The following is a 662-nucleotide window of genomic DNA, read 5'->3' as shown; positions in this document are numbered from 1 at the left end:
TCAAATGCTTCAAAATGTTGTTGACTGTCCCCTGACAATCTTCATGTACAAGATGAATTTTTTTCACATTTCCAAGGGTGACACTCACGGCAGGTTTTCCAAATCACTCATCATCTTCTAGTGACATTCTTCTGCTTTCGAAGCAACCATGTCACTCAAAACATTGCATACAACCCACTGCTTCATTGCCGTAAGCTTGCCAAAGCATGCTCAATGTCTCTGTAGCAGACTTCCCAAGATTAACACAATATTTCACGTCGGCTTTTGGTTCTTGTCCATGACAGAAATCACAAACTACAGCATACACGCGATCACACAAAAACACAAATTTCACAACTTGCGAAGTAAGTACAGCAATGTCTCTCGGCACACTGCCTAGTGAAGGTAACTGCTAGCTATCACTGCACCTGGAACCATGTGCTGCCATCTGTTGGCACGCTACAGAACAAGTCAGCGAACTTTTTGATGCCATCTCGTATTTCATTGACTTTAACTTAATGCTGAGTAGTATGAAATGAGGCAAAACAAAGCACGTAGAAATATCTGACAAAACAAAATCAATAACATCTTCTTGTGAGACAGATTGATTTCTCCTGCCATTAACGTTGTTGTTCTCATTTATTTAATATTTTTTTTTATCGTTGTTATTGTTTTTTCTCTCT

This window comes from Octopus bimaculoides, chromosome 27, assembly GCF_046866305.1.
Source record: "Octopus bimaculoides isolate indiv1 chromosome 27, ASM4686630v1, whole genome shotgun sequence".
Lineage (NCBI taxonomy): Eukaryota > Metazoa > Mollusca > Cephalopoda > Octopoda > Octopodidae > Octopus > Octopus bimaculoides.
This window is presented reverse-complemented; position numbering follows the sequence as displayed.